At 38.4% G+C, this 27,771-nt stretch overlaps 1 long non-coding RNA gene across 1 annotated transcript in view; it reads right to left on the reverse strand.

Annotated features, from left to right (window-relative positions):
* Window positions 1-18,307: 18,307 nt before the first annotated feature.
* LOC132658750 (uncharacterized) overlaps window positions 18,308-27,771 on the reverse strand; it is a 45,539-nt gene continuing 36,075 nt past the window's right edge. The window contains exon 3 of the long non-coding RNA XR_009598747.1: window positions 18,308-18,889. This is a non-coding gene — a long non-coding RNA (uncharacterized LOC132658750). The remainder of the gene's footprint in view (window positions 18,890-27,771) is intronic.

The following is a 27,771-nucleotide window of genomic DNA, read 5'->3' on the forward strand; positions in this document are numbered from 1 at the left end:
AAAATAGCGAATGTGTCAGTTTCTGCCAGTTTTTTAGTTGCTTTTATTGAGGGATGGAATTTTTAAGTTTATTACTCTGCTTCTTTTTCTTGTATCAGCTCTCTGCACACATACTTCTAATCAGAATGAGTCAGGTACATAGAAAAGCAAATACATTTATGGATTAATAGGTTGTTTTTCCAAGGAGTTTCATGAAATTTCTCTTTTCCTTATAAGAGAACATTCCACTCAAATTTCTTTAGAAGATAAGCTGTGGTTCATACTGTATTTTATGTCACAAAATTGCATAAGGGAAAACACATCCAGTGAACACTAGAGTTGCTCCATCATCAAGATGAAATGAGAATGCTAGGCCAAGAGGAAAAAAATAACCAATGATGAATGAGAGAAAAGACAGGATGAGTACTTACCCAAGTTATAGGTTTGGGTAGTGTAATGGGTAGACCCAGCCCAAGTAAATCAAACTTGGACACCCCATCAAGCACTTTTTGCCACCTCAAAATGAACACAGACCAGCATAGCTGAATTAAGGATCCACATTCACAGAGAAGGAAAATTATTTCAGTGTTAAAGTGCAGAACATGGAAACAAAGATCAGATGCTTTTTTCCTACTGAACCAGCCTCTGTAGTAGGAACACATTGTGGTTGCGTATGTGATGAGAAATGTATCTAGTGATTCTATTGACTCTTTTGTCCTAGATTAATGCCTTATTTGTTACTGGTAATCTATTTAGGAAGTCGTGCACATTTAAATAATGTTTGTTAAGCAATAAAAAAGATACATTATGATACACTTATGTTTATTACTTTTTGATGTGTCAACAGATCACAACATGAGAGTTAAATAAACTAATCATTAGGAAGAATCAAGGAATTTGTTCACCTGATGATCTTTGAGAGGAATTAGCTTCCATATTTATAAGCTGTTTTTATTTATTTTCACTTAAAGATTATTAATTATTCTAAATATAATATGAATAGAAATTAATATTATAACTCTATATATTGCCATCTAACTTAACCAAATATTAATATTAAGTACTGCTTTATAATAGTTCATGATTTTCATAAGTAATATTTTCATTATTATTCTAAATATTATATATTTCTCAAAATGATCCATAAACCATTTAGAAGTGCATTTCAAGTTTTCAAATGGGTATGTTGTTTATGTGTGTGTTCATTTACATGTACTCTTTTTATTGTTGATTTCTAACCTAAATTTCATTATAGTAAACCAGCATTATCTATACAATATTGGTTCTTTGATATATCTTTGATTCTGCTTTGCAGCCTAGTATAAAGCAATTATTTTAAATGTTTCATGTGAGCTTGAAAAAGATGCATATTTTCTATCTGTTCTATATACTCATATATATGTTATTAATTTTTCTGTTCAAAGTTTTAAAATTCTTACTAACATTTTTGTCACTTTCTCTGATAAAGGTATATTGAATTCTTTCCCCATGATTTTAGATTTCTCAGTTTCTCTTTACAATCCTGATTTTTAAAAATTTTCATATATCTTAAGGACATGTTATCAGGTACAAGTTCAAAATTATTATATCTTTGGTAATTTTAATGTGTATTGCTGTAATGTGTATTGTGACAGGATAAGCTGTGGACTTCTGTAGTGATATATAAACCCCAAAGCAAAGCCTTACAACAGTAAATATTTATGTTTTGCTCGCAACACACTACATTTTCAACACAGATTGACCTCATTGAAATTTTATCTCACCTGCTTCCATGACAACCACAGCACGGAGAAGGGAACGCGACAACTTGTGTACTGGTTCTTAAAGCTTCCACCCAGAAAAACACACATCCCTTCTGCTCACATTTCCTTCCTCAAGAACAATCACATGGCCACATCTATTGGTAAGGAGCCAGGGAAATGCAATTTTACCATGTGCCTGAAAGGGGAAAAAGCTGAAAACATTTGATGAAAAGTACTAATGACCACAATAATTAATGCCCCACATAATTCCTAGAGAAACCAAAAGCAGTAGCTAGTGAAAGAAAGGATGAAGAATAAGGAGGAAAAAGAGGCATTGCATCACCCCTTTCCTGTTGCATACTTCCGAGCCTGAGGTAGGCTTGAGCTGTGGGGATGGGAAGATGTCTTCAATTCATTAGAGAGTGAAGTTTTGATTTATATTGACTTTTTAATGCCTGAAAATGGGACTTTCCTGATGTTAGAGAATGACTGAAATATTATTGGATCTTCTAGAGAGAAGAGGTAAGTTAGAATAGTTCTGAACAACCATTGTAGGATCATCATAGAATTTTTTTCCTATTAGCAGAGCCAATTCAACACATTGGTTACACAATTCTATCTATACATTTTGCTAATAAAGTCTAAAATTTTTCATTATTTTTATTCTGTTCTAGTCTAGAATCTAGACATTGTTCATTGAATCTGATGGGGTTCAGGACACACTATCCCCAAAATGCGGCACCTTGGCAGGTTGAATATTTTAAGCTAATGGAGTTTGAGAAAATAGCAGAAAAAGAAAGTTACTCGGATCTTCCCCTGAAGCAGATCATAAAATCCTCTTGTGAGAGGGGCCCTTGCTTTACTCAGAGGAAAGGAGTATCATTATCTACAAAGACAAAGGAGACTGAGAAGAATCCTAAGAAACAGGCCTAAGTTTACATCAGTTTACCTATGTTTGCTTCATATTCCTTGAGCTATCATATTTTCCCATGGCTGTCTCCTCTTCATCAAAACTAGCATTAAAATATTCTGGTTTAGCCATTTCTTCAGGTCTTCATTTCCTTATGAAGGTTCCCATATCATAAAACTTAAATAAATATATATACTTTTCTCCTGTTAATCTGTTTCTGTCAGTTTAATTTTCAGACTCAGCCAGGGACCCTGAGGATCCCTGAAAACTTTTTCCTCCTCTATAAACAGCATCCGAATATGGTTGTTGCTTAGGATTTTGGCTTTATCCTAAGAAACAAACAATAGGATGCAAACAAAACAACCTAAAATATTTCACCTCCCCTTTTAAACTTATTTATTGTTTGTTTGTTTTTTTTGCCATGTAGCATGCGGGACCTTAGTTCCATGACCAGGGATTGAATTCGCATCCCGTGCATAGGAAGCACAGAGTCTTAGCCACTAGACCACCAGGGAAGTCCGAGTATTGGAGCTTTTCTAATTAATATTATATAATAAAAAGTCTTCCTGCCACACTCCTGCCACAAGAATACATTCATTTTGGTACTTCAAAACAATCAGTATCAGAGTAAAAACTCTGGTTTTACCTACTGTTATAAACCACTCCACTTGAGTTTTAGATACCCCTGCTTTGGGAGGGAACATAATTAGCTACTTCTAGCTTCCTCATTCATCTTTTTGCATTCATTAGTTATCTAGTTCTGGGGAACAAAAGGATGGGGGAAAGTGCACTGTCTTAAATTTTTGGTCCAAGTACCTTCTGATATTTGCTCCTTTTGATGTGGCATATGTCCAATTGCTAGTTTTTTCCTTCTTGGAAGCTATGTGAGTTCTTTAGAGACAGTCACACTGGCAACTGCTGACTGCAATTCCTTTGGCCCTAGTTTCAACCACTGATGGTTAGCACACATAAAGGGTTTTTATGAGTAATTATTGCAATTGAACAAATATTGCTTGCAATTAGTACTCTTCATTGAATGAAAAAAATAAAGTATATTGGTGATACAACTCTTGACAACTCATAGTTAACATTTATCTGACATTTGGTTTTATAATTGTACCTTCACTTCAATAGCTCATATTCTTGGAAATTAATCCACACACCATAGGTGGAGATAGCCAAACTTTTTCAATATTTAATATAAGACACATAAAAGTAAAAAAAATGTTTCTGCTATGTAGCTATAAAGTAAAAAAAAAAGGAGACTATTGGGATTTTAGCTCTGTTTAGGAGTTGACATAATCATGTGTTCAGTGCCCTGGATTGTATTTTTAACTTTTTCTAATAAAAATCTTTTCAGTGATATACACATGATGATAAACAAGAAGAAAAAAGAGCCTTGGGTCTTTTAAAAATGTTTAGTTATTTGTTAACTTATTTGGCTGCATTGTACACGGCATCTTTGTTGCATCATGTGGGATTTTTCATTGTGGTGTATGGATTCTCAAGTTGTGGCACGTGGGCTCAGTAGTTGCTGCACATAGGTTTAGCTGCCCCACAGCATGTGGGATCTTAGTTCTTTGACCAGGGATCAAATCCATGTCCCCTGCATTGCAAGGTGAAATCTTAACCATTAGATCACCAGGGAAGTCCCAGGTCCTAGTTTTTAAACCAAGTAAGATCATGTAGTCAGAGGTTGGCAAATTACAGCCGACAAGCCAAATCCACCTGTTTCTGTATGGCCTGTGAGCTAAAAGGATTTTAAAATATTTTTAGATAGTTGAAAAAATTAGAAGAAAAATATTTAGTGACACATGGAAATTATATGAATTCAAATTTCAGTGTCCATAAATAAAATGCTGTTGGAACACAACCATGCTTATTTGTTTACTGTTGTCTATAGCCGCCTTCATGGGCTTCCCTGGAGGCTCAATGGTAAAGAATTCACCTGCAATGCAGGAGATCAAGAGACACAGGTTCAATCTCTGGGTCAGGAAGATCCGCTGGAGGAGGGCCTGGCAACTCACTTCAATATTCTTGCCTGGAGAACCCCATGGACAGAGGAGCCTAGTGGGTTACAGTCCATGGATTCACAAAGAATTGGACATGACTGAAGTGACTGAGCATGCTTACATAGTTGCCCATAGTTGTTTTCACACTACAAAGACAGAGCTGTCATAGTTGTGACAGAGATTGTATAGCTCTCAAAGCCTAAGCTATTTACTCTTTCATCCTTTACAGAAAAAGCTTGTTGACTTTTGGTGCAGATCATCAGTTTTGTTTAACTGAGATGAAGTATTGTTCAAGTAGTGCATCAATTAAAAACTAGTGGAGCTAACTGGAATAACTCCATAAATAGAAAATATTTCTGCCTGATTAGTCATCTTGAGAGTGTTACCAATCCCTAATGTCTTCATGTTCAGTCAACCCTATTCGTTGCCTACACAGATCCCTCAAAACTTGCTGTTAATAGTTCAGTGTCTTTTGGTTAACTTAATGATTGGTATCTGCATCATTTTGTCCATAGGCTTTTTGCCAGAATTGTGAATGACTGCTCTCTCAGTCTACTCATGTATGGTAGGCCAAAAATGCCAAGCAAATAATACCTTCCCTGCCTCAGTACTCCTCAACCAATGACTTACAGAATTTAGTGCATAGATACCCTAGTTTTATTGTCTTTTGTGTGGGCTAATTTTGAAGTGTTCATTTTTTACACCATTTATCAGAGTTTCCCTCTGAGATTAAGTTCCAATTACCCACTATAGCAGCTGGCTGAATAATGTACCTTTTCTTTTTGGCTAGAAACGATCCTTCCCAATATCACTTCTCTACTTCCCTACTAGTGTTCCTTGTAAGCCCCAACCACACCCAAACTACTCACTCTAGAAACCTTGTCTCAGTATCTGCTTTGAGAGTCTAAACCAAGATACCACACAGTTAGACAATTTTTAGCTTCTAATTTTGGTCACATAGATAATCTCAAAATATCCCCATTCTCAGATAGCAAGGCTCCTCAGTTTGAATATTATTGTCATAATTCTGAATTGTCAGCATCATTTAACAATGGAAATTGAGTGACTGTGAAGGGTAGAGACCATGATGTAAATCAAAGAAAGGCTTGAAACAAAACATTTAGAAGAATTGATCCTGATGTTATCTTCCATTTATCTGTGATCTTTAGCCAGGTATCCTAAACACTCCCTGTGCTGTGCTAGGCTAAGTCACTTCAATCATGTTAGACTCTTTGTGACCCCATGGACTGTAGCCCGCCAGGCTTCCCTGTCCATGGGATTCTCCAGGCAAGAATACTGGAGTGAACTGCTGTGCTCTCCTCCAGAGGATCTCCCCGACCCAGGGATCAAACCCATGTCTCTTATGTCTCCTGCATTTGCAGGCAGGTTCTTTGCCACAGAAACCACATTTCATCAAATTTTATTAAATATATTTCTGCGGTTGCTGCTTCAATCGTGCCCAACTCTGTGCAACCCACAGATGGCAGCCCACCAGGTTCCCCCGTCCCTGGGATTCTCCAGGCAAGAACACAGGAGTGGGTTGCCAGTTCCTTCTCCAAATAATATATTTCTAGTGATCACTATTTTTCATATTAAGATATTGGTATTGAAAAAGGTTGTATCAAATTACCAGCATGCTGTACATTCACATGGAAGATAGACCAGAGAGGACATTTTCTTTACACTTTATTCTTTTTTCTTTGTTCTCTTCTGACTCGGATAATTTAAAACGACCTGTCTTTGAATTCATAAGTTTTTTCTTCTCCTTGATCAAGTCTGTTATTGACACTCACTATCACAGTTTTTCATTTCATTCATTGTATTCTTCAGTTCCAGAATTTCTATTTGATTCCTTTTTTTTAATGATTTATTTTTCTGTGTTTAACCTCCTGTTTTGTTCACGTACTGCTTTACTGATTTTGATGAATGTCTTCCTATGTTTTCCTGTAGTTCACCCAGCTTCCTTAAGACAACTATTTAGAATTCTTTATCAGGTAAATTGTACATCTCCATTTCTTTGGAGTCAGTTACTGGAAATTTATTGTGTTCCTTTGGTGGTGTCATGTTTCATTCATTATTTAATGTCCTCAAAGTCTTATCTCAATCCTGATACCTTATCAGTTCAGTTCAGTTCAGTTCATTTATGCAGTCTTGTCTGACGCTTTGTGACCCCATGAATTGCAGCGTGCCAGGCCTCCCTGTCCATCACCAACTCCCGGAGTTCACCCAAATTCATGTCCATCGAGTCGGTGATGCCATCCAGCCATCTCATCCTGTGTTGTCCCCTTCTCCTTCTGCCCCCAATCCCTCCCAGCATCAGAGTCTTTTCCAATGAGTCAACTCTTCACATGAGGTGGCCAAAGTACTGGAGTTTCCGCTTTAGCATCAGTACTTCCAATGAACACCCAGGACTGATCTCCTTTAAAATGGATTGGTTGGAATTCCTTGTAGTCCAACGGACTCTCAAGAGTCTTCTCCAACACCACAGTTCAGAAGCATCAATCCTTCTGTGCTCAGCCTTCTTCACAGTCCAACTCTCACATCCATACATGACCACAGGAAAAACCACAGCCTTGACTAGACGGACCTTAGTCAGCAAAGCAATGTCTCTGCTTTTCAATATGCTATCTAGGTTGGTCATAACTTTCCTTCCAAGAAGTGTCTTTTAATTTCATGGCTGCAATCACCATCTGCAGTGATTTTGGAGCCCCCAAAAATAAAGTCTGACCCTGTTTCCACTGTTCCCCCATCTATTTCCCATGAAGTGATGGGACCGGATGTCATGATCTTAGTTTTCTGAATATTGAGCTTTAAGCCAACTTTTTCACTCTCCTCTTTCACTTTCATCAAGAGGCTTTTAGTTCCCCTTCACTTTCTGCCATAAGGGTGGTGTCATCTGCATATCTGGGATTATTGATATTTCTCCCAGCAATCTTGATTCCAGCTTGTGTTTCTTCCAGTCCAGCGTTTCTTATGATGTACTCTGCATAGAAGTTAAATAAGCAGGGTGACAATATACAGCCTTGATGTACTCCTTTTCCTATTTGGAACCAATCTGTTGTTCCATGTCCAGTTCTCACTGTTGCTTCCTGACCTGCATACAGATTTCTCAAGAGGCAGGTCAGGTAGTCTGGTATTCCCATGTCTTTCAGAATTTTCCACAGTTGATTGTGATCCACACAGTCAAAGGCTTTGGCATAGTCAATAAAGCAGAAATAGATGTTTTTCTGGAACTCTCTTGCTTTTTCCATGATCCAGCGGATGTTGGCAATTTAATTGCTGGTTCCTCTGCCTTTTCTAAAACCAGCTCGAACATCTGGAAGTTCACGGTTCACATATTCCTGAAGCCTGGCTTGGAGAATTTTGAGCATTATTTACTAGCGTGTGAGATGAGTTCAATTGTGTGGTAGTTTGAGCATTCTTTGGCAGTGCCTTTCTTTGGGATTGGAATGAAAACTGACCTTTTCTAGTCCTGTGGCCACTGCTGAGTTTTCCAAATTTTTGGCATATTGAGTGCAACACTTTCACAGCATCATCTTTCAGGATTTGAAATAGCTCTACTGGAATTCCATCACCTCCACTAGCTTTTTTTGTAGTGATGCTTTCTAAGGCCCACTTGACTTCACATTCCAGGATGTCTGGTTCTAGGTGAGTGATCACACCATCATGATTATCTGGGTCGTGAAGATCTTTTTTGTACAGTTCTTCTGTGTATTCTTGCCACCTCTTCTTAATATCTTCTGCTTCTGTTAGGTCCAGACCATTTCTGTCCTTTATCGAGTCCATCTTTGCATGAATTGTTCCCTTGGTATCTCTAATTTTCTTGAAGAGATCTCTAGTCTTTCCCATTCTGTTCTTTTCCTCTATTTCTTTGCATTGATTGCTGAGGAAGGCTTTCTTATCTCTTCTTGCTATTCTTTGGAACTCTGCATTCAGATGCTTATATTTTTTCTTTTCTCCTTTTCTTTTCACTTCTCTTCATTTCACAGCTATTTGTAAGGCCTCCCCAGACAGCCATTTTGCTTTTTTGCATTTCTTTTCCATGGGGATGGTCTTGATGCCTGTGTCCTGTACAGTGTTACAAACCTCTGTCCATAGTTCATCAGGCACTCTATCTATCATATCTAGTCCCTTAAATCTATTTCTCACTTCCACTGTATAATCATAAGGGATTTGATTTAGGTCATACCTGAATGATCTAGTGGTTTTCCCTACTTTCTTCAATTTAAGTCTTAATTTGGCAATAAGGAGTTCATGATCTAAGCCACAGTCAGCTCCTGGTCTTGCTTTTGTTGACTGTATAGATCTTCTCCATCTTTGGCTGCAAAGAATATAATCAATCTGATTTCAGTGTTGACCATCTGGTGATGTCCATGTGTAGAGTCTTCTCTTGTGTTGTTGGAAGAGGGTGCTTGTTGTGACCAGTGCGTTCTCTTGGCAAAACTCTATTAGAATTTGCCCTGCTTCATTCCATACTCCAAGGCCAAATTTGCCTATTAACCCAGATGTTTCTTGACTTCCTACTTTTGCATTCCAGTCCCTTATAATGAAAAGACATCTTTTTTGGGTGTTAGTTCTAAAAGGTCTTGTATGGTTCATAGAACCATTCAACTTCAGCTTCTTCAGTGTTACTGGTTGGGGCATAGACTTGGATTACTGTGATATTGAATGGTTTGCCTTGGAAACGAACAGAGATCATTTTGTCGTTTTTGAGATTGCATCCAAGTACTGCATTTCGGACTCTTGTTGACCATGATGGCTACTCCATTTCTTCTAAGGGATTCCTGCCTGCAATAGTAGATATAACGGTCACGTGAGTTAAATTCACCCATTCCAGTTCATTTAGTTTGCTGATTCCTAGAATGTCAACATTCACTCTTGCCGTCTCCTGTTTGACCACTTCCAATTTGCCTTGATTCATGGACCTGACATTCCAGGTTCCTATGCAATATTGCTCTTTACAGCATCGGATATTGCTTTTATCACCAGTCACATCCACAACTGGACATTGTTTTTGCTTTAGCTCCATCCCTTCATTCTTTCTGGAGTTATTTCTCCACTGATCTCCAGTAGCATATTAGGCCCCTGCTGACCCGGGGAGTTCCTCTTTCAGTATCCTATCATTTTGCCTTTTCATACTGTTCATGGGGTTCTCAAGGCAAGAATACTGAAGTGGTTTGCCATTCCCTTCTCCATTGGACCACATTCTGTCAGACCTCTCCACCATGACCCTCCCGTCTTGGGTGGCCCCACACAGCATGGCTTAGTTTCATTGAGTTAGACAAGGCTGTGGTCCTAGTGATTAGATTGACTAGTTTTCTGTGATTATGATTTGTGTGTCTGCCCTCTGATGCCTCTCACAACACTTATTATCTTACTTGGGTTTCTCTTACCTTGGACGTGGGGTATCTCTTCACGGCTGCTCCAGAAAGTTCAGCTGCTGCTCTTTATCTTGGATGAGGGGTATCTCCTCATAGCCACCCCTTCTGACCTTGAATGTGGAGTAGCTCCTCTCGGCCCTCCTGCGCCCACCCAGCCATCGCTCCTTTGATGTGGGGTCTCTCCTCTTGGCCACTGCCCCTGACCTCGGGCGTGGGGTAGCTCCTCTCTGCCACGCTTCTGTGTGGTCCATTGCAGGCAGTGTGCTTCTGCCAAGTCTGTCAGGTACCTTATCAGGGAAGGTAACTGATACCTTATCTCAATCCTGCAAATCCAGGTCAGGTACTGACAGCCTTCCATTTGCTTTCTGTAGGGTTGTGCATAATGCTAAAGTTTGTGTGCATTCTCCCAATCCCTTGGAGCTGAGCCAGCTTTCTGTGCATGCTAAATTTGTTGTTGTTATTGTTGTTGTTCAGTTGCTAAGTCATGTCCAAGTCTTTGTGACCTCATGGGCCGTATAGCACACCAGGCTCCTCTGTCCTTCACTAAATCGTTGAGTTTGCTCAGATCCATATCCATGGCAAGCTAACTAGCCATTTGTAAAAATTTGCACTTGTTACCCTTTTGGGCATGCAATGGAAGCCATTTATGGAATGAAGGGAGGAGAGCTTGTGGTTCAAGTATGCAGAGTATTGGGGGTACCTGTTGGGGAGACCCACAGGTGAGGCAGCCCCAGTAGCTTATGGGTGGGCTTCCTGTTGGAGTCTGTGAAGTGTTTGGTAAGATCTGTTTCAGTTTGATGCCCCCCAAGCCCTGGTTGCTATGTTTCTAGTCCCTCTCTGTCTCTTAGTTGTACAGTATACCTCAGTATTCTAGATAGAGTGAGAAGGAAGTGGGCCTCTTTGGCAGTGTTCCATGCAGCTGGGAGGAGGAGGAAATGGCAACCCACTCCAGTATTCTTGCCTGGAAAATCCCATGGACAGAGGAGCCTGGTAAGCTACAGTCCATGGGATCGCAAAGAGTCAGACACGGCTGAGCAACTTCACTTCACTTCATGCAGCTGGGAGAACCAGGCACTCATTCATATGCTTTCACTTATCTCTCCGGGAGCAACATAAGGTCTCTCTTGACACTGAACTGTGCCACCTAGGGGGAAGAGTGATGCAGGTAAATTGAAACCCCTCTTCTAGCACTCTTTTTTGTATTCGATGTTAGATTTTTTTTTTTTCTGCCCCCATAGTGTGCTGGAACTTTGTCTCTGGATTCCTGCAATAGTGTGTGCGTGTGTGTGTGTGTGTGTGTGTGTGTGCGTGTGTGTGTATGTTTTAGTCATTCAGTTGTGTCCAACTCTCTGTGATCCCATGGACTGTAGCTTGCTAGGCTTCTCTGTCCATGGGATTCTCCAGGCAAGAATATTGGAGTGGGCTGTTGTTCCCCCAGTGGTACTCTTGTCAAAATCAGCATTATTGGGGGGAGAAGATGGTAGAAAAGTTCTTTTCTGTCATGTTGATGATGTGACTCCTGCTAGTTTGTTTCTAAATAAGACATTGTTTTGGATAAAAATTCTGGCATTTACCAAAGTTATCCCACTCCCATGTAGAGGAAGAGATGGTCTTCCAGTGATTAATATTCAGAATAAAAACTTAAAAACTCTATCCTGTCCCAGAGCTTACAAATCTATACTTAAACAGGAGAATGTCATGGTTTTGTCACTCATTAGAGACTATAACTTTAACTGTCTGCTATTCATCCTCTCTTGAAAGGTCAGCAAAAATAAATAACATATAGGGAAAATAATCATCTTTCTATTTTTGAAAGTATGGAAAACTTGGATTCCTCCAGTTGACATTAATTTTTCCTAGTAAGAATAATTGTAGAGTTTCCCTCATTTTCTTCATTGCTTTGACTTCTAGGGGTTTAGACCCAGATTCTCTATTCTCAACCTTTGTGAGAAAATATTTGAAAGGAATAAGATCATGCAGAGTCCTGTAAGCTATTGAAAATTCCATTGGTATTATTCTGAACAAAATTGGAAACCATTGTGAGGGGGCAACATACATTTAAGAATGACATTATTTGATGTATATTTTTCACTAAGGCCTTTAGGCAACTATAGAGATACAGTGTAGGGCTTCCCACATGGTACTAGTGGTAAAGAACCCACCTGCCAATGCAGCAGACATAAGAGACAGGGATTCAGTCCCTGGGTCAGGAAGATTCTATGGAAGAGGGCATGGCAACCCACTCCAGTATTCTTGCCTGGAGAATCCCATGGACAGAGGAGCCTGGTGGCCTACCGTCCATAGGATTGCAGAGAGTTGGACATGACTGAAGCGACTTAGCACATACTCACCAAGGTGCAGTGTAGACACAAATAGAGAGAAAAGTTAGATAGCTATTGCTATAATCCAGGCAAGAATTTACTGAGACCTTGACTAGAGGTTGTAGTAAGTCATCTGTGGTCAGTGTCTGGATATATTTTGAAGGTAAATCCAACTAGAATTTCTGATGGATTGAATGTGGGATGTCAGAGAAAGAGGGAAAACTAAGGATTTCCTACAGACTAGCTTCTAATAATGAATCTGGGCACTATTTCATGAGGTGAGCACCATAAGACAGGTTCATATCCTGATATGAATTCTGGCTCTTTATCTTCACGTCAAGATATCTGATGAGTCAGCATAGTGGGTCGTAGGTGTATTCCTAGAAGCCCCTGTAGCTAGCAATAAGTTAACTGTATATGGAGGCAACTGTGAATATAACTCAGACTAGATGTATTCTCAACTTAACTTCCCTTTAGCTAGATCTCAGAATTACCCACAGCCACTCCAACATCACTCATCTCAAGGGAAAATATGATGGAGGGATAGTTGGAGTGGAAAAAACCAGCAGTTTTAACTGTTAGTTTTAATCGTTTTCAGTTAAAAGGTCTAATTTTTGCAAACCTGCAAAACAGGATGATTGTGTGAACACATTGTTTGGGCTTTTCCTGGAACAAGCTTGTATAAGTGTATGTGCCTAAAACGTTAAGCCAGTTAACTTCACAGTAACTTCTTTACATGGAGAGTTTGGAGAAAAGAACAGGAATCAGCCTGGGAGACTGGGAGACAGGAGTAAAAACACAAGAAAAGGGTACCTTAGAAGCCCAAAGAATATGTTGATGGGGGAATTCTCTTGTGGTCCAGTGGCTAAGACTCCATGCTTCCAATGCAGGGGCCGTGGGTTCAACCTCTGGTTGGAGAACTAAAATCTTCCGAGCTGTACGACACAACCAAATAGAGAAAGAAAGATGGTGCTGACAGTGAGTCTGGTCAGATAATCACTTAATGACTAAAACTGAGCAATGTATTTGGCAACATGGTGATCATAGTGAACTTGAGAGGAAGTGTCTTATTGGAAAACATGGGTAGCAAGGTGAATCAAATGTCTTTGAGAGAAATTGGAGGGGAAGAAGTGGAGATGATGGGTAAGGACAGTTCTCTTCATACTTTTTATTGACTGTCGAGATGCAAAATTTTTGTGGGATATATGAGGAGTTACTATATCAAAATTTCTTCCTGTAAAGAAATTATTCCACCCTCCACTAAGCTCACTTATATCACATTTCATGTCCTATGTATTTCAATACATTCCCAACTCGTATCCAAATCCTTGGTGGGTTGAAAGGATCGTTGTATAGCTTTATTGTAGGAAATACAGTGAACTCAATATTGAGAAAACTAAAGGGATGTTTATTAGAAATGTGGGGAGTTTTGTATTCATTTCCATGCTAAGACACCTTGTGAAAACTGTAGAACCTGATGGGGCCCTTGTCTGTGGCACACGCCAATGTGATCAAATCCTGGCATTTATAGCACAGGAATTTTGGGAGAAGCCCAGTATTATTCAACTTAGAAGAAAGAGACTATAGAGTATCATGAAGAACATTACTTGCTGAGTAGAGTTATGAATTAAAAACTGCATCACCGCACCTATTGTGATTGAAGTGAAAAGAATGAAAAGAGGTCTTTGAAAAAGAACAATTATGAACCTCCCACTCTGTGACTATTGGCAAAGATCAGGCCAAACAACTGCCATCAGAAACAGAGCAATGGCTCAGACAAGACACCACGTAGTGTGTATTTCAGGATGTAGGGATGTTAATAAGGCAGGTTTAAACTAAAGAGGAAGAACAAAACAAGATGCTCTCCAGTGTGATTCTGAAGAGGGGAAAGCCAGTGAAAGCATTTCCCTCTTGCCTTTATTCTGGGGGATGTGTCTTTGGACAATTTGTAAACTAGGTTTAGCTCCCTTCCAGTTTTGTGAGCATACCTATTTCTAGATACCACCAAGCTAGGATGGTTCTATAAGCTTGGGAATGGGATACATGCAGAGCAGTGCAGTGGCAAAGAGACCTGCATTCAGGGTCAGAATAGTTGGACCACATCCTGATTTTCCAGTGAGCTTTCTAATTAGGAGTCAGTCTCTTAAACTCTGACTTCAGCTCCAGTATCTATTATGGCAACTCCAGCTAAGTCATTTATTTGCCTAAAACCTTCTGGGTGCTAAAAATTATCAGAAAAATGGGTTGCATATTCCTCATAGTAGACAATGCCGTCTAGAACTGGGTACTGTTTCCTTTACCAGAGTCATCTCTCTCTACCCACCAGCCAACCTTCAACAGCCTAAGTGATATATTTGAAGTGCTTGATATTCTCTGATGAACTGTGTTGTCAAGCGGAGAGACTATTCCTTCATTTCTTCACCAAACTAATTTACCCTTATCGTCTAGAACTCAGCTCACTGTCATATCCTCCAGAAAGTCTTCACTGGATCCTCCAGTCTGACTGAGGCCTTCTTAATATCTCCATAACACTTCATATTAGATTGAAAAACATCTTTGACCCTGCCTATGAGGCATGACCTGTGTCATGGTTGTCTGTGTCTCCATAGGCCCATCAGAGGGACAATGGCTAAAAAAACCCAAACAAACCTGCCAGATCAAACAATAATAAATGGAAAGAAGCAGTGCTTGCTTTGACACCTCATAGGTTTCTGGTAAGTATAAGTTGAATATTAATATAATGCATGTAAGGGTATGTGGGAAAATGAACCTTTATTTAATGTTTAATACATTTATTTCTTCATTCAGTCCCCTAAATACTTATTGAATATCAACCATGTGCCTAGGGTACTGAAGATATAACAGAGACAAAAGTAGATCAACTCCTTTTTTTTTTTTTCATGGAAGCTAGACTCCAGTGGGAAACAGATAAAGAGAGATCAATGAATATATATTGCATTATATGAAGAAGTCATAAAATGAGAAACAGAACAATGTGAGCAAATAAAGATGGATAGGGGTTACCATTTTTGGCTACTAAGGGCCTGTTTGATGAGGCAATATGTGAGCCTGAATAAATTAAGGAAATCAGGCTATTTGATAATCTTGGTGACAGTGTTCTAGACAAAGAGCACAGGAAGCATGAAGGCTTGGAGACAGGACCATATTTGGCATGTTCAAGGAATAGCCAGTATAGATGGAGGTCACTAAGTGGGGGAAAATCTAGTTGGAAATGAAGTAGAAGTCACAAAGAGACCAGATGATTCAAGACTTTGAAAACTATGGATAGGAATTGGCTTTTAAATGAATGGAAATCACTGATAGAAAAGGGCAAGCAATAGATATAATTTGATTCATGGTACAGAAGGCTTCCTCAAGCAAAGCTGGACTATATGGGGAGCAAACATGGGAGCCAGCAACCAATGATCATTGCAAGGACAGGGGAGATAGGGATCAGATTTAGGATTTAGTTTGAAGACAGGGCCATCAGGATTTGCTGACTGAATATGTGAGGAAAAAAATGAGTTAAAGATGACTCTCATATTTTGAACAGCCAGAAGATTGGAATTGCAATTTATGAGATGTGGGAGGTTACAGAAAGAACAGGTTAGGGGAGGGTGTGGGTAGTTAATCACAAATCTAGTTAACGGATGTCATGGAGTGGTTATACAATGACAAGAGTGATGCAGCAGAGATTTAAAAAAAAATCATGTAGGAGAGAGGGGTGAATTGCTTGAGTGATGTCCATGAGATGACAATAGGGATTGGGATCCAGTGCTGGCCCTAGATAAGGATGTGAGCCATAGCAGATGGTGCACTAGAGGCTTGGTCCCTGTAACACTCTACACAAACATAAGGTTCTATTAGATACATCTTTAATAACTAGAGTGATGTATATTCTAGCTGTCCTTTTGTTTGGGGGCTAAGTGTATTTTCCAGTTGAACTAGTCCAATGAACTAAATGATCTAAAAGGCACCAGCAATGACACGGTGCATCTTGGATTTGTGCTCCTCAGAGTCATCCTTAGGCACAGAATCATAATTTAAATTACCATCTGCCCTTTACAAGATTACATTAATCTATGCTCTCCCTTGATCCTCAAACTTTAGATACAGCAGGCATAATAATCCCCATTTTATAGATGAAAAAACAGAAGCTCAGAATTCTAAAGGGTTTACCTAAAGGCACATAATTTATCAGTGAAAAAATTAGGACTAGAATCCAGATTTTCTGTCCAACACAGCAGCGCTTTTCCTAATAATTGCGATCTTGGGCATATTTGGTACCTGCCTTCTAGACCTTGTCCCTGACTCAGAAGGGACTTACACTTTTCCCAGCAACTTGGTCATTCACTGATTTCCTCTGCTTGCTTTCTTCATCAATCTCATCCTCAACATAAAAGAAAAGGCTTATAATCTTCTCTTAGGAAAGTGATAAATTATGGGGAGAAAGAACTGGCTTCCTGTCAGGATGCATAAGGAAGACCATTTCTCTCTTCTCCCCAGGGAACAAACAAACAAACAAACTTGTTGCCATGGTTCTTTCTGATTTCTGGGCATAATGCTTCTGGTTTGCACCTGAGGGACTTAAGGATTGATTCTCCAGGCAGTTTAGATAAACAGAGGAGCTTCCACATATGTATTTATAGATTGTATTGCAGATTTCACCTTTTTCTTATTTTTTTCTTTTTAATATATTTTATTTTTAATTGTAGGATAATCACTTTACAATATTGTGATGGTTTTTGCCATATGCCAACATGAATCGGCCATAGGTATACACATGTTCCCTCTCTCCTGTACCTCCCTCCCACCCCCTCCTCCCACTCCTCTAGCTTGTCACACAGCACCGGCTTTGAGTTTCTTCTCCTTCCCCTTACTCTGTTTTCAAATGCACTTAAAGGGGGTTGCAGAATTCAGACTATAAACTTGGCAAAAACAGATGAGACCAAAAAAGATGAGGGAAAATAGAGGAATGGTGATTGGATGATTCTGAAATAAGATTAGACATGAAGGCTATGAAGCCCTACACATCTAGAAATAGCCTGCACACTTGGCTCCGAGCTTCTCAGCAGACAAGGCAATGGGGAAAGCATGACAAGTACAATATCCACAAGTGTTCAGCAGATTTTACCAAGTCAGTTGTTCACAAATATAGCTTTTTTCCCAGTGCTAATATATGAGACATTTGTCCATAGGCCATTGAAAGAGGACACTGAGAAATAGAAATGGAATAGATGAAGTCCTCATATTTGATGAAGTCCTCATTTGATCCAGATGAAAAGCTCTTGGTTAGTCTGGCTTGATGCATTTCCCAAGCCTTTTGGTCTCAGGACTGCTTTATACTTGACAAATATCATATATTAACACACACACACACATATATATATATATATATGGAATCTAGAGAGATGACACTGATGCACATATTTGCATGGCAGCAGTGTAGGCAGACATAGAGAACAGACTTATGGACATGAGTAGGGAAGAGGAAGGACAGGGTGAGATGAATGGAGAGAGTAGCATGGAAGCATACACACTAACATGTAAAATAGCCAATGGAAATTTATTGTATGACTAAGGGAACTCAAATCAGGGCTCTTAACAACCTAGAGGGGTGGGAAAGGGTGGGAAGTGGGAAGGAGGTTCAAGAGGGAGGGGACATACATATACCTATGACTGACTCATGTTAATGTATGGCAGAAATCAAACCAATATTGTAACGCAATCATCAATCAATTAAAAATAAAATAAATATAATTAAGAAAAATTATTGAGGGCACCAAAGTACCTTTGTTTATGTGATTATATCTGTCAATATTTACTCTGTTAGAAATTAAAATGACAACTTTGAGAAATATTTTAGCTTACTTAATAAATCTATTATTTACATTTCACCATAATAACATTTTCAAAGCAAAAACTTTAGCAAGAAGAATAGAATTGTTTTATATTTTGGCAAATCTCTTTAATGTCTGGTTTCATAGAAGACAGCTGAGTTCTCATATTTGTTTTTGCATTCTAGCTATTAAAACATTTTCATGGAAATATATGAAGAAAACTATCACACAGATATGTCATTGAAAAGCGGAGGGGTATTTTAAGAGTTTTTTCTGACACTTAACGGATTATCGTTGTTCAGTTGCTCAGTAGTGTCAACTCTTTGTGACCCCATGGACTGCAGCATACCAGGCTTCCCTGTCTTAACCATCTCCCGCAGCTTGCTCAAACTCAAGTTCTTTGAGTTAGTGATGCCATCCAACGATCTCATCCTTCTCCTTCTGCCTTCAATCTTTCCCAGAATCAGGTTCCTTTCTAACGAGTTGGCTCTTCATATCAGGTGGCCAAAGTATTGGAGTTTCAGCTTCAGCATCAGTCCTTCCAGTGAATATTCAGGATTGATTTCCTGTGGGATTGACTGGTTGGATCTCCTTGCAGTCCAAGGGACTCTCAAGAGTCTTCTCCAACACCACAGTTCCAAAAGCATCAATTCTTCAGCACTCAGACTTCCTTATGGTCCAGTTCTCACTTGCATACCTGACTGCTGGAAAAAACATAGCTTTGACTATACAGATCTTTGTTGGCAAAGTAATGTCTCTGTTTTTTAATACGCTGTCTAGGTTTGTCATAACATTTTTTTACAATTAGCAAGCATCTTTAAATTTCATTTGAAATTAAAAGACATTTATGGATATCCTTATCTAATACTACAAGTTTTGAAAAGTGGCTATTTCTTAAAGATTAGCAGAATATGAAAGTATATTTATGAAATTTTCATATGTTATTGTTACATTACAACCCATTGATCTGTCTTGTACTTTGAATGGAACTTTTACACACCTGTGATTTTTCAGCATCATGCATGGATCATTTGGAAAATACTCACTGAGTTATTGACACATTTCATTATACAATCTCAAAAATCACGTTTGTTAATATCACCACTGATCTCATTAGAAAGTCTTTAAATATTGAGAAGCTGTCAAACTCACAGTAGCAGATACAAGTTTTCCAAATGTCAAATTTTCAGTGGAAGCTCAAATCCTATCATTGGCAACAGATACTATAAATTGTTTCCTTTGAAATGACTGGCTCCTTTTGTTCAGTTTGAAGGAAATGCTTGCCTAATACCTAAATATGAATAGCCGTAGCTTGACTGTCAGTTGTTCTTTCCAGAAAAGAGAGAGAGAGATTATAAGGAATTGGCTCACAGGATTATGGTTCCAAAATGCATAGAATTTAAGTCAACAAGCTGGAGACCCAGGAGAGCCAGTGGAGGAGTTCTAGTCCAAAATCTGGCAACTTTCAAGTCCCAGAAAAAAGTCAGTGTTTCTATTCAAATCTGAAATCCAGGGGAAAAAGCCAATGTCCCAGTCTATAGGCTTTCAGAAGAGAACAATTCTTACTTGGAGGAAGGTCAGACTTTTTATTCTATTCAAACCTTCAATTGATCAAATAAGACCCACTTATATGGGGGTGGTGGTGTGCAACCTGCCCTACTCAGTCTATTGGTCAATCTCATCCAAAAATACCCTCAAAGAAACACCCAGAATAATGTTTGACCAAATATCTGGGTACTCGGTAGCTCAGTCAAGTTGACACATAAAATTAACCATTGTAGTTGTCTTCTAGTTTGGGTTATTATGAGTATGCTGCTATGAACAGTCTTGACCATGGTCTTTGGGTGAATATTTGTGTGTGTTTTGTTGAATATATATCTAGGAGTAAAATCACTATTATAATGTAAGCATATTCAGCATTAGTAAATACCTGAAGAGTTTTCCAAAGTGGCTGCGTAAATTTACAGCCTATCAGAAGTGTATGAGAGTTGTGGTAGCTCCCCATACTAATGATACCATAACACTTGAGATTTTTTGGTATTTTTCATTTTAGTTATTCTGATGAGTGTGTATAAACATTACATTGTAGCATCAATTTGCATTTCCCTGATAAGGAAGTTGAACTCCTTTTGACACCTATTGGCCCTTTCATTTTCTTCATTTGTACAATGTTTGTTCAAGTCTTTTGCCCATTTTTCTATTGTGTTATCTGTGTCTTTCTCAGAAATGTATAAGAATTCTTTATATAATCTAAATATGTGTCTTTGGGTGTGGCTTGCCTTTCACTTTCTTTTTTTATTATTTTTTGTTTTTTAATTTTTATAATGTGTTGGTTTCTTCCGTACAGCAACATGAATCAGCCATAATTATATATATATATATATATATCTATATATATATATATCTATATTCCTTACCTCTTGCATCTCCCTCCCTTCCCCCAATCCAACACTTCTAAGTCATCACAAAACACCAGACTGAGCTCCCTGTGTTATACAGCAACTTCTCACCAACTATCTACTTTACACACAATAGTGTATATACATTGATACTACTTTCTTCATTTGTCACACTCACGCCCTCCCACACTGTGTTCACAAGTCCATTCTCTATATCTGTGTCTCCATTCTTCCTGCAAATAGGTTTATCAGTACCATCTTTCTAGATCCCATATATATGTATTAATATACAATATTTGTTTTTCTTTTTCCAATTTACTTCACTCTGTATAACAGGCTCTAGGCTTATCCACCTCATACAACTGACTCAAACTCATTCTTTTTATGGCTGAGTAATATTTCATTGTGGCATTTGATGTACAGAAGTTCTTCATTTTTATATAGTTAAATTTATCATTTTCTCTCTCTATGGTTAGTGACTTTTGTGTCCTGCTTAAGAAGTTTGGGGGCTCTTCTTTTAATATTTCCTTTTGTTTCCCAGAACAATATTCACTCAAGAAGGAATGAGGTAGCCAAAAAGGAAGGAGTAAGGAGCTGGGTCAGGTGGTATTCATGTTCATCCTTGCATTATTCCTGAAGCCACTACCGTGTTTAGCATGGGGAACTTTGTGCTAAATCAAGGCTACCTTGCTCAACTTTGCCCCTACCCATGGTGATTTCTCTTTCTAATGGCAGTGCTACTGCTCCTCATGAATTCTGCTCATATCGTCCATCCTCATTCATCAGATATGTCCATACATGTCTAAACCTCCAATTCTGTACATAGCTCTAGAGTTCTTTCCCATTGAACTCCTGAGATGGAGGCCAGTCATGAAATGGTATACTGCTTAACTCTTCTTGAGCATGTTCTTGAAGTTAGGAAAACTATCCAATCCAGGTTATTGAGGACTATGGATGTGCTGCCTAATTGCACAAACTACCATATTTAAGGATTAGCTTCAGGCCAACCAAGATACTATTTTTCAATTATCTTTTTATTGTTTAGATAAGAGCATAAACAAGTCTCTTAACCTAATATTTTAGATATAGTAGTTCTAGAAATGCCAACTGATGTATCAGTTTAATTAGGGAATAATATGGAAAATCATCATATGAAAATATTTTATAATTGTAATTAAATATTAGGAGCTCCAGACTTGCCAGTGATCCTTAGTGCAAGAGCCAAATGATTGGAATGAAGTGGGAATGAAAGAACAAATTCACACAAAATGGAAAGAGGGAAGAGAAAGAGAATACCTGATGGAATAATATCAAAGCTGTATTCCAAAAGCTCATTTAAAAATATTTGAAAATTGAAGGGCAATTTTCCCTGAAAGGAAAAAAGCTAAACAAAGTAGTTCAGTGTCTGGGACAGCCTGCAATGGTTATTTAACCCACAATGTAGCAGCAACACTACCACAGTATTGCACTTACTTCAAGTTGCCCCCAGGTGTTCACATCTCATTCCTTGACCCTAAGTGCAGCAACAGAACTTGAGCTTCAGGGAAACCTGAATGCAGAGAGTAGTCATCTATGAAAGAGGAGGAAGTGGGAAATATAGCTCTATGGCAGCAAGGGGCTAAATATTTCTGTATCTAGGAGATGGGAAGAAAGGTGACGTGGGCCAGAGGTGTCCCCAGATCTTCTACAAGAAGTAGGAGGGTGTGTCATTAGTCCCTCAGAAACATGGGTGAGGGTTGCAGTAAACCAGCCATTACTGCTTGGCCCAGACACCTGTGGTGGGAACATGGATGTCAGCAGATAGCTACAAGCTGTTTAGAAAGTGTTGCTATTTGGTACCTCACTGTAGTCTTGATCTAGTTTGAAGGGACTGCACATCTAAATTAAATCAGAGCTGACAAACATTATAATGCCTCTAGTTTATTAATTCTATGGTGATTTAAAACAAATTTACCAAAAGTCTTAATTAGATTCTTGAAATTCCAAAAGCACTAGGCAAAAACTCAGTCTTGGCAAAAACATGTTAGTCCCATCCACATTCCCTTCTGCACACTCAGCTGCCAAATGGCTTAAATATCCAAATTATCACTTTCTAGATTAAATAAATTAAGCTCATTCATTTGTGCTTAATTTTCAAGACTTAACTGCACATCCTTGCTCCCAAAGTTTGTTATCAGCAAAATAGTCGTACAGTTTGTTTGATGTGACACACAGACACACGCATGATTGGTAAAAATGGATTTTTAAAATGATATTATCTAGATGTCAGAAAGAACCAAGTCAGTAAATATTTAAAAGTTTATTATGAACTGGAAGTTACATTAACCATCCAGAGCAGAATAAAGTGAAAGAGAATTAGTCAACCTACACATTACAAGTGTGTAGACTTGCTTCTAATCAATAGTGTTACACACAGTACAGGCTATGGGTAATATGACAGACCACTTATAACTAAGAATGCTTACAGAAGATGAAAGACAAGATGAGAGAGGAAAATGTGTGCCATCCAACTCAGTAGAAATAGGTAAATATTGCCATTAACATTCATTCAAAATAACAAATCCAGTGCTACCTTTGGGAACTAGCTTTGCTGAAGTCCTGCCACAACAGCAGGTAGAGGCAAGACCCCTCTAGAGTGAGGGTGCCTCCCCCCATCATCCAGTCTAGCAGTTCTCTGAGTATGGTCCTTTGGCCAGAAGCAGCAGCAACAGCAGCAGCATCTGGGAACTTGTTAGAAATGCAAATTCTTGGATCCTTCCCTAGATGGTCTTCTCTGTGGAATCTGTGATTTAAGAAGCCCACCAGGTGATTCTGGTATAGTCAAAGCTATGGTTTTCCCTGTAGTCATGTACAGATGTGAGAGCTGGACCATAAAGAAGGCTGAATGCTGAAGAATTGATGCTTTTGAACTGTGGTGCTGGAGAAGACCCTTGAGAGTCCCTTGGACAGTAAGGAGATCAAAATAGTCAATACTAAAGGAAATCAACCCTGAATATTCATTGGAAGGTCTGATGCTGAAGCTGAAGCTCCAATACTTTGGCCACCTGATGGGAAGAACTGACTCATTGGAAAAGACCCTGATACTGGGAAAGACTGAAAGCAAAAGGAAAGCAGGTGACAGAGGATGAGATATTTAGATAGCACCACCAACTCAGTGGACATGCATTTGAGTAAACTCAGGGCAATAGTAAAGGACAGAGAAGCCTGGCATGCTGCAGTCCATGAGGTCACCAAGAGTTGGACGACTCAGCAACTGAACATACACATAGGTGATCCTGAGGCACACTAAAATCTGAGAACCATTCATCTTGCTGTCTTTAAATTAAATTTGTTAAGTTTCAGTGAGATGGCTTTTAAAATTGATAGTTTAGAGATTCACCAGAACATTCTACAAGGCATCTGAGAAGTAGTTGAATAACATGGGCATGGGTTCAAATTCACTTTGGGCAAGCTACTGTTAAACAGTGCTCTGGTTTCTGCATCTTGCATGGTGGGATAGGGCACAGAGAAAACATAGGCCTAGGTTCAATACATTCTTTGGAATAGCCATAAATTACTTAAGAAGTAAACTGTAGTTTTGGGAAATGATTCTCACTCTTCTTCTTGATCTGAAAAGACAAAAATAATGTGGATCTGAGAAAGTATCATGCTAAATGAGATATCTGTCCAATCAATTGATGGACAGAATATGGACACAGACCCTGGTCTTTCTAGAAAGAAGGAACTGAAACTCATCAAGCTTTGCCAGTACTTTTTAAAATATAATTTTATATTACATAGGCAATACAAGCAAATGATATTATAGAACCTTCAAAAATGTTTTGAGTGAAAATCAGCATCCCTCTAAATACCTTCCCTCAGACACCCAATTCAGAATTTCTTGCATACCCTTTCAATGATATCCTAGGCATAAACAGGCATATAAATATGTGTTGCTGTTGTTCAGTCCCTAAGTCATGTCCAATTCTTCGCAACCCCATGGACTGCAGCACTTCAGCCTCCTCTGTCCTTCACTATCTCCCAGAGTTTGCTCAGATTCATGTCCATTGAGTCGGTGATGCCATCTAACCATCTTATTCTTTGCTGACCACTTCTCCTTTTGCCTTTTATTTTCCCCAACATCAGGGTCTTTTCCAATGTGTCAGCTCTTTGCATCAGGTGGCCAAAATTCTGGAACTTCAATTTCAGCATCAGTCCTTCCAATGAATATTCAGGGTTGATTTCCTTTATGATTGACTGGTTTGATCTCCTTGCAGTCCACGGGACTCTCAAGAGTCTTCTCCAGCACCACAATTCTAAAGAATCACTTTGGCTTTCAGCCTTCTTTATAATCCAACTCTCAAATCTGTACATGGCTACTGGAAAAACCACAGCTTTGACAATACACAACTTTGTCAGCAAAGTGATGCCAGTACTTTTTAATATGTTGTCTAGGTTTGTCATAGCTTTCCTTCCAAGGAGCAAGCATCTTTTTAATCTCCTCGCTGCAGTCACTGTCTGGAGTGATTTTGGAGCCCAAGAAAAGAGTCAGTCACTGTTTCCATTGTTTCCCCATCTATTTGCCATTAAATGATAGGACAAGATGCCATGATCTTAGTTTTTTGAATGTTGAGTTTTAAGCCAGCTTTTTCACTCTCCTCTTTCACCCTCATCAAGAGGCTCTTCAGTTCCTCTTTACTTTCCGCCATTAGAGTGGTATCATCTGCATATCTGAGGTTCTTGATATTTCTCCTGGCAATCTTGATTCCAGCTTGTGATTCATCCTCCTGGCATTTCGCATGATGTGCTCACATATAAATTAAATAAGCAAAGTGACAATATACAGCCTTGACCTACTCCTCTCCCAATTTTGAACCAGTCCACTTTTCCATGTCTGGTTCTAACTGCTGCTTCTTGACCTGTGTATAGGTTTCTCAGGAGGCAGGTAAGATGGTCCGGTATTCCCATCTCTTTAATAATTTTCCACAGTTTGTTGTGATACACACAGTCAATGGCTTTAGCATATTCAATAAGGCAGAAGTAGATGTTTTTCTGGAACTCCCTTCCTTTCTCCATGATACAATGAATGTTCTGGTTTCTCTGCCTCTTCAAAACCTGGGTTGTACATCTGGAAATTCTTGGTTCATGTACTGCTGAAGCTCAGCTTGAAGGATTTTGAGCATAACTTGCTAGCATGTGAAATGAGTGCAACTGTATGGTAGTTTGAACATTCTTTGGTTTTTGGCATAAATATATGTATATATTTTTATAGAAATGGCCCCATAATTTATACTCTATATTCCTTTGTTTTTCACTTAAAAGTCTATCTTTGAAAAGGTGCTTGACATCACTAATTATCAGAGAAATACAAAGTAAAATCTTAGTGAGATATCACCACACACTTGTTAAAATAGCTATCATCAAAAAGACAAGAGATAACAAATATTGGTAAAGTTGTGTAGAAAAAGAAACCCTTGTCAACTGCTGGTGGGAATGTAAATTGGTGTGGGTACTATGAAAAACAGTATGGAGGCTGCTCAAAAATGGAAAAATAAAACTACCATGTGACCCAGCAATTCAACTCTTGGGTATACATCCAAAGGAAATGAAAACAGGATCTCATGGAGACATCTGTATTCCCATGTTCACTGAAGCATTATTCACAATAGCAAAGATATGTAAAGCAACCTAAGTGTCCATCAACAAATGAGTAAATAAAGATGTGAAGTATATATAAAATGGAATATCATTCAGCCATGAGAAAAAAGAAAATTCTGTTGTTTGTGACAACATAGATAAACCATGAGGGCACTGTGCTAAGTTCAATAAGTCAGACAGAGAAAGAAATACTGCATGATCTCACTTTTATGTAGAATCTAAAAAAGCTAAACTCAGAGAAACAGAGAGTAGAGTTGTGGTTACCAGGTGATTGCAGTGGGGGAAATGGGGAGATACTAGTCAAAGGTTATAAGATGAACTTCTGGTTATAAGAGGAACAATTTCTGGGGATAAAGAATAGTGATTATAGCTAATAATACTATACTATATACTTGAAAGTTTCTGAGAGAGTAGATCTTAGATGTCACCACCAAAAATGGTAATTATGTGACAGGATGGAAGTGTTACCTAATGTTATGATGGTAATCATTTTGCAATTTATAAATGTATCAGATCAATATATTGCACACCTTAATCCTAAACAATGGCAATTATATCTCAGTAAAGCAAAAGAGGAGTATATCTTTAAAAATCTTTCCATATCCATATGTATATGAATCTTCCTCGTTTTCCTGATGGTGGCATAACATTCTTCTGTATGGATGTATCATACTTTTTTGGGGACCAATTCCCTACTGATGGATATTTAAATTATTTCCAAGATTTTGTCACAAGTAAGTCTATGGTGAATATTTTAAATATACATCATTACACCCATCAGTGTGCATATCACACAAATTCTTAAAGGGTAATTACTGATTATGCATTGGATGGTTTTACTGGATATTCTTAAATTCCCATCATAGAGGTTTTACTGGTTATCTTCTCATTCACCACATATAAGAGAAAGTATGAGTTTCTCTGCTCTCATCTTCAGCAACATTGTTGAGCTTTGACAAACTAATGGGTTGAAAATGGTACCTACTTTTAATTTATATTTCTCTTATAATGATATATTTTTAATCAATTAATTTATTTTAATTGGAGGCTAATTACTTAACACAATATATAGTCTGACACTATGCCAGATTTCCATGTAGAACTTGGTACTAAAGTGCTCATATGAGGATTGAATCCTTAATAAAACCCCATTTCAGCAATATTTTATGAGCAGAAGCCGTTGGAGACAAGGGAACATAGACAAGAGAGTTCAGATTATTTTTCAACTATACTCAACTGATGTTCCATCAATAGCATCATCAGCAGAGGTGAAGGATTGCATCATTACCATTAAGAGTACATATAAAAAGATAACTAATTTAATCTATGCTTAGTGTAAGAGTGTTGTTTATGAGAAAAATGGATGAAATGAGCAGATTCTGTTCTATCAGTTTATAATCATTTAATCTAGTTCCTTTTCTGCTCTCTTATATGCTAGAAGTGCCACCACTACCAACAACAAAACAAAAAAATCCATGTTAAAATATGAGTCACTTTAAGTAGCTGTTAGAAATTTAAGTGTAACTTCATAATTCAAAAAATTATCATGT

This window comes from Ovis aries, chromosome X (genome assembly GCF_016772045.2).
Source record: "Ovis aries strain OAR_USU_Benz2616 breed Rambouillet chromosome X, ARS-UI_Ramb_v3.0, whole genome shotgun sequence".
NCBI lineage: Eukaryota > Metazoa > Chordata > Mammalia > Artiodactyla > Bovidae > Ovis > Ovis aries.